General features: G+C 45.7%; 1 protein-coding gene across 5 annotated transcripts in view; it reads left to right on the forward strand.

Annotated features, from left to right (window-relative positions):
- Positions 1–6,000, forward strand: part of LOC122564564 (cadherin-18-like) — a 705,142-nt gene that overhangs the window by 650,209 nt on the left and 48,933 nt on the right. The gene's annotated exons all lie outside the window — the stretch shown is intronic.

Consider the following 6,000-nt stretch of genomic DNA (forward strand, 5'->3'; position numbering starts at 1 on the left):
CACAGCTGGACTATGTGCTAGCACTGTGCTATATCAGTTTAGCAGATGGAGTATGTGCTTACACTGTGCTATATCAGTCTCACAGCTAGACTATGTGCTCGCACTGTGCTAAATCAGTCTCATAGCTGGACTTTGTGCTAACACTGTGCTGTATCAGTCTCAAAGCTGGGCTATGTGTTAATACTATGCTATATCAGTGTGCTAGCACTGTGCTAGATCAGTCTCACAGCGAGACTATGTGCTAGCACTGTGCTATATCAGTCTCACAGATGGACTATGTGCTAACACTGTGCTATATTAGTTTCGCCGATGGTCTATGTGCGAGCACTGTTCGACATCAGTCTCACAGCTGGACTATGTGCTACCACTGTGCTATACCAGTTTCACAGATGGACTATGTGCTAACACTGTGCTATATCAGTTTCACAGATGGGCTATGTACTAACACTGTGCTATATCAGTTTGATAGATGGACTATGTGCTAACACTGTGCAATATCAGTCTCACAGCTGGACTATGTGCTCGCACTGTGCTACATCAGTCTAACAGCTGGTCTATGTGCTAGCACTGTACTATATCAGTATCACAGATGGACTGTGTGCTCGCACTGTGCTACATCAGTCTAACAGCTGGTCTATGTGCTAGCACTGTACTATATCAGTCTCACAGCTGGACCATGTGCGAACACTGTGCTATATCAGTTTAACAGATGGACTATGTGCTAACACTGTGCTATATCCATCTCACAGGTAGACTATGTGCCAGCACTGTGCTACATCAGTCTCACAGTGGGACTATGTACTAGCACTGTGCTATATCAGTCTGACAGCTGGACTATGTGCTAACACTGTGCTATATCAGTTTAACAAATGGAGTATGTGCTTACACTGTGCTATATCCGTCTCACAGGTAGACTATGTGCCAGCACTGTGCTACATCAGTCCCACTGCTGGACTATGTACTAACACTGTGCTATATCAGTCTCACAGCGGGACTATGTGCTTACACTTGGTAAAGTAGTTGAAAAGGTTGTAAGAGATATGATTTATAATCATCTAGAAAAGTATAATTTGATTAGGGATAGTCAGTACAGTTTTGTGAAGGGTAGGTTGTCCCTCACACACCTTATTGAGTTCTTTAAGAAGGTGACCAAACAGGTAGATGAGAGTAAACCGGTTGATGTGGTGTATATGGATTTCAGCAATGCGTTCGATAAAGTTCCCCACAGTAGGTTTTCATACAAAATGCAGAGGAATGGGATTGTAGGAGATATAGCAGTTTGGATCAGTAATTGGCCTTGCAGAAAGAAGACAGAGGGTGGTGGTTGATGGGAAATGTTCATCCTGGAGTCCAGTTACTAGTGGTGTACCGCAAGGGTCGGTGTTGGGTCCACTGCTGTTTTTATAAACGACCTGGATGAGGTCGGTGAATGGTGGGTTAGTAAATTTGCAGATGACACTAAGGTCAGTGGAGTTGGAGACATTGACAAAGGATGTTGGAGGTTACAGAGAGACATAGATATGCTGCAAAGCTGGGCTGAGAGGTGGCAAATGGAGTTTAATGCGGAGGTGATTCACTTTGGTCAGAGTAACCGGAATGCAAAGTACTGGGCTAATGATAAGCTTCTTGGTCGTGTAGATGAGCAGAGAGATCTCGGTGTCCAGGTACACAGATCCTTGAAAGTTGCCCCCCAGGTTGACAGGGTTGTTAAGAAGACATATAGTGTTTTAGCTTTTATTAATAGAGGGATGGATTTCCAGAACCATGAGGTTATGCTACAGCTGTACAAAACTCTGGTGCGGCCGCACTTGGAGTATTGTGTATAGTTCTGCTCACCGCATTATAAGAAGGATGTGGAAGCTTTGGAAAGGGTGCAGAGGAGATTTACTAAGATGTTGCCTGGTATGGAGGGAAGGTCTTATGAGGAAAGGCTGAGGGACTTGAGGCTGTTTTCGTTAGAGAGAAGAAGGTTGAGAGGTGACTTAATAGAGACATATAAGATAATCAGAGGGTTAGATAGGGTAGACAGGGAGAGCCTTTTTCCAAGTATGTTAACGGTGAGCACGAGGGAGCATAGCTTTAAATTGAGGGGTGATAGATATAGGACAGATGTCAGAGGTAGCTTCTTTACTCAGAGAGTAGTAAGTGTATGGAATGTTTTGCCTGCAACGGCAGTAGATTCTCCAACTTTAAGTACATTTAAGTCGTCATTGGACAAGCATATGGACGTACATGGAATAGTGTAGGTTAGATGGGCTTCAGATTAGTATGACAGGCCGGCGCAACATCGAGGGCCGAAGGGCCTGTAGTGCGTTGTTATGTTCTATGTTCTATGTTCTATGTGCTAGCACTGTGATACCAGTCTCACAGCTGGACTCTGTGCCAGCAATATTCTATATCGGTCTCACAGCTGGACCGTGTGCTAGCACTGTGCTAGGTCAGTCTCACAGCTGGATTAAGTGCGAGCACTGTGCTATATCAGTCCCAGAGCTGGACAATGTGTGAGCACTGTCCTATATCAGTCTCACAGCTGGACTATGTGCTTGCACTGTGCTATATCAGTTTCAAAGATGGACTATGTGCTAACAATGTGTTATCTCAGCCTCCCAATGGTCCATGTACTAGCACTGTGCTGTATCAGTTTCACAGATGGACTATGTGCCAGCACTGTGCCATATCAGTTTCATAGATAGACTGTGTGCTAGTATTGTGCTATATCAGTCCCACAGCTGGACTATGTGCTAACACCGTGCTATATCACTTTAACAGATGGAGTATGTGCTTACACTGTGCTATATCAGTTTCATAGATGGACTATGTACTAGTGCTGTGCTATGTCAGTACCACAGCTGGACTATGTGCTAGCACTAAGCTATATCAGTCCCACAGCTGGACTATGTGCCAGCACTATGCTATATCAGACTCACAGCTAGACTATGTGCTAGCACTGTGCTATATCAGTTTCACAGATGGACTATGTGCTAACACTGTGCTATATCAGTCTCACAGCTAGACCATGTGCGAGCACTGTGCTATATCTGTTTCACAGATAGACTATGTTCTGACACTGTGCTATATCAGTCTCACAGCTGGACTATGTGCGAGCACTGTTCTACATCAGTCCCACAGCTGGATTATGTGCTAGCCTTTTGCTTTATCAGTTTCACAGATGGACTATGTGCTCGCACTGTGCTATATCAGTTTCACAGATGGACTATGTGCTAACACTGTGCTATATCAGTTTGATAGATGGACTATGTGCTAATACTGTGCAGTATCAGTCTCACAGGTGGACTGTGTGCTCGCACTGTGCTACATCAGTCCCACAGCTGGACTATGTGCTAACACTGTGCCATATCAGTCTGACAGCTATACTATGTGCTAATACTGTGCTATATCAGTTTAACAGATGGGGTATGTGCTCACACTGTGCTATATCAGTTTCACAACTGGACTATGTGCTAGCACTGTGCTATATCACTTTAACAGATGGAGTATGTGCTAGCACTGTGCTATATCAGTCTCACAGCTAGACTATGTGCTAGCACTGTGCTATATCGGTTTCACTGATGGACTATGTGCCCGTACTGTGCTATATCAGTCTCACAGCTGGACAATGTGCTAGCACTGTGCTAAGTCAATCTCACAGCTGGCTATGTGCTAACACTGTTCTATATCAGTCCCACAGCTAGACTATGTGCTGGAACTGTGCTATATCAGTCTCACAGCTGGACTATGTGCTAGCACTGTGCAACATCAGTCTCAAGGCTGGCCTATGTGCTAACACCGTGCAATATTAGCCTTACAGCTGGACTATACGCTAGCACTGTGCTATATCAGTCTCATAGCTGGACTATGTGCAATCACTGTGCTATATCAGTTTCACAGATGGACTATATGATCGCACTGTGCTATATCAGTCCCACAGCTGGACTATGTGGAAACACTATGATATGTGAGTTTCTCAGATGGACTGTGTTATGTGCTCGCACTGTGCTATATCAGTCTCACAGCTGGGCTTTGTGCTAACACTGTGCTATATCAGTCTCACAGCTGGGCTATGTGCTAACACTGTGCTATATCAGTCTCACGGCTAGGCTATGTGCTAACACTGTGCTGTATCAGTTTCTTAGCTGGGCTATGTGCTAACACTGTGCTATATTAGTTTCACAGCTGGGCTATGTGCTAACACTGTGCTATATTAGTTTCACAGCGGGACTATGTACTTGCACTGTGCTATTTCAGTCTCACAGCTGGGCTATGTGCTAACACTGTGCTATGTCAGTTTCACAGCTGGGCTATGTGCTAACACCACAAATGCCATCCCGAATTCCCAATTCCTCCGCCTCCGCCGTATCTGCTCCCAGGAGGACCAGTTCCATCACAGAACACACCAGGTGGCCTCCTTCTTTAGAGACCGCAATTTCCCTTCCCACGTGGTTAAAGATGCCCTCCAACGCATCTCGTCTACATCCCGCACCTCCGCCCTCAGACCCCACCCCTCCAACCGTAACAAGGACAGAACGCCCCTGGTGCTCACCTTCCACCCTACCAACCTTCGCATAAACCAAATCATCTGCCGACATTTCTGCCACCTCCAAACAGACCCCACCACCAGGGATATATTTCCCTCCCCACCCCTCTCCGCCTCCAAACAGACCCCACCACCAGGGATATATTTCCCTCCCCACCCCTCTCCGCCTCCAAACAGACCCCACCACCAGGGATATATTTCCCTCCCCACCCCTCTCCGCCTCCAAACAGACCCCACCACCAGGGATATATTTCCCTCCCCACCCCTCTCCGCCTCCAAACAGGTAGGTTACAGAGAGACATAGATAAGCTGCAGAGCTGGGCTGAGAGGTGGCAAATGCAGTTTAATGCGGAGGTGATTCACTTTGGTCAGAGTAACCGGAATGCAAAGTACTGGGCTAATGGTAAGATTCTTGGTAGTGTAGATGAGCAGAGAGATCTCGGTGTCCAGGTACACAGATCCTTGAAAGTTGCCAACTGGATTGACAGGGTTGTTAAGAAGGCATACAGTGTTTTAGCTTTTATTAATAGAGGGATCGAGTTCCAGAACCATGAGGTTATGCTACAGCTGTACAAAACACAAGTGCGGCTGCACTTGGAATATTGTGTATACTTTCTGGTCACCGCATGATAAGAAGGATGTGGAAGCTTTGGAAAGGATGCAGAGGAGATTTACTAGGATGTTGCCTGGTATGGATGTTGCCTGGTATGGAGGGAAGGTCTTATGAGGAAAGGCTGAGGGACTTGAAGCTGTTTTCCTTCGAGAGAAGAAGGTTGAGAGGTGACTTAATAGAGACATATAAGATAATCAGAGGGTTAGATAGCGTGGACAGATGGTCTATGTGCTAGCACTGGGCCATAGCAGTCTCAGAGCTGGACTATGTGCTAACACTGTGCTATATCAGTCTCACAGCTGGACCATGTGCTAGCACTGTGCTATATCTGTTTCACAGATGGACTATGTTCTAACACTGTGCTATATCAGTCTCACAGCTGGACTATGTGCGAGCACTGTTCTACATCAGTACCACAGCTGGATTATGTGCTAGCTTTTTGCTTTATCAGTTTCACAGATGGACTATGTGCTAGCACTGTGCTATATCAGTTTCACAGATGGACTATGTGCTAGCACTGTGCTATATCAGTTTGATTGATGGACTATGTGCTAATACTGTGCAGTATCAGTCTCACAGCTGGACTGTGTGCTCGCACTGTGCTACACCAGTCCCACAGCTGGACTATGTGCTAACACTGTGCTATATCAATTTAACAGATGGGGTATGTGCTCACACTGTGCTATATCAGTTTCACAACTGGACTGTGTGCTAGCACTGTGCTATATCAGTTTCATAGATGGACTATGTGCTAGCACTGTGCTATATCAGTTTCACTGTTGGACTATGTGCTAGCACTGTGCTATATCAGTTTGATAGATGGACTATGTGCTAACACTGTTCTATATCAGTT

The sequence above is a fragment of the Chiloscyllium plagiosum genome, chromosome 29, assembly GCF_004010195.1.
Source record: "Chiloscyllium plagiosum isolate BGI_BamShark_2017 chromosome 29, ASM401019v2, whole genome shotgun sequence".
NCBI classification, from domain to species: Eukaryota; Metazoa; Chordata; class Chondrichthyes; order Orectolobiformes; family Hemiscylliidae; genus Chiloscyllium; species Chiloscyllium plagiosum.